We start from the raw sequence: 1036 nt of genomic DNA on the forward strand, positions 1-1036 counted from the left end.
TAGGATTGGTTGTTGTAATTGCCAAAATCATTATAGCTTCCGCCACCTCCAAAGTTGCTTCCATCATTACCAAATCCGTTATAGCCATCCCCACTGCCACCAAAGCCACATCGACCACTGAAGTTCCCTCCACGACCAAAGTTGTCATTCCCACCAAAACCACCTCCACAACCACTACCAAAGTTTCCAGAACCACTTCGACCTCTTTGGCTGGATGAAGCATTAGCCATCTCTTGCTTAGATAGGGCTCTCCTTACTTCACAGTTGTGGCCATTCACAGTATGGTATTTTTGAATGACAGTCTTGTCTACAGAGTCATGATCATCAAATGTTCAAAAGCAAAACCTCTCTTTTTGCCACTGCCTCAATCAGTCAGGATCTCGATCACTTCAATTTTCCCATACTGTTCAAAATAATCTCTTAGATGATGTTCTTCAGTGTCTTCTTTAATGCCACCAACAAAAATCTTTTTCACAGTTAAGTGGGCCCCAGGTCTTTGAGAATCTTCTCTTGAGACAGCCCTCTTTGGTTCCACAACTCTTCCATCCACCTTGTGTGGCCTTGCATTCATGGTTGCATCCACCTCCTCTACAGTGGCATACGTGATAAACCCAAAGCCTCTGGAGCGCTTGGTGTTTGGATCTCTCATTACCACACGGTCCGTAAGCGTTCCCCATTGCTCAAAATGGCTCCTCAGACTCTCATCAGTTGTTTCAAAGCTCAAACCTCCAATGAAGAGCTTCCACAGCTGTTCAGGCTCTTTGGGAGACTCTGACTTAGACATGACGGCAGGGGCAGGGGAGACTTTAATGATGCATACTCGGCGGCATCCATGGGCAGAAAGGAGTAATCTAACGAATGTATCTCTGTTTTGTTTTGTTTTTATTGCAGAATCTGAAAGCCACTCACTCACAACACTCCTGAGGCCATCCATCACCTCGGTCCTGCAAGGCAATGAGCTCTAGACTAAGTGATATCCCAGGACTCTTAGAATTCCATGCTACCCCTTTAATGAATCTGTTGTTTTTTGGGTAGT

General features: G+C 45.2%; 1 long non-coding RNA gene and 1 pseudogene across 1 annotated transcript in view; one reads left to right on the plus strand and one right to left on the minus strand.

The window, feature by feature from the left end:
• LOC115944405 (heterogeneous nuclear ribonucleoprotein A1-like) overlaps positions 1 to 826 on the minus strand; it is a 1544-nt pseudogene extending 718 nt beyond the window's left edge.
• Positions 1 to 1036, plus strand: part of LOC145721576 (uncharacterized) — a 22496-nt gene extending 21460 nt beyond the window's left edge. The window contains exon 3 of the long non-coding RNA XR_014145334.1: positions 892 to 1036. This is a non-coding gene — a long non-coding RNA (uncharacterized LOC145721576). The remainder of the gene's footprint in view (positions 1 to 891) is intronic.

Source organism: Leptonychotes weddellii, chromosome 5 (genome assembly GCF_054177405.1).
Source record: "Leptonychotes weddellii isolate Sample4059 chromosome 5, ASM5417740v2, whole genome shotgun sequence".
Classification (NCBI taxonomy): domain Eukaryota; kingdom Metazoa; phylum Chordata; class Mammalia; order Carnivora; family Phocidae; genus Leptonychotes; species Leptonychotes weddellii.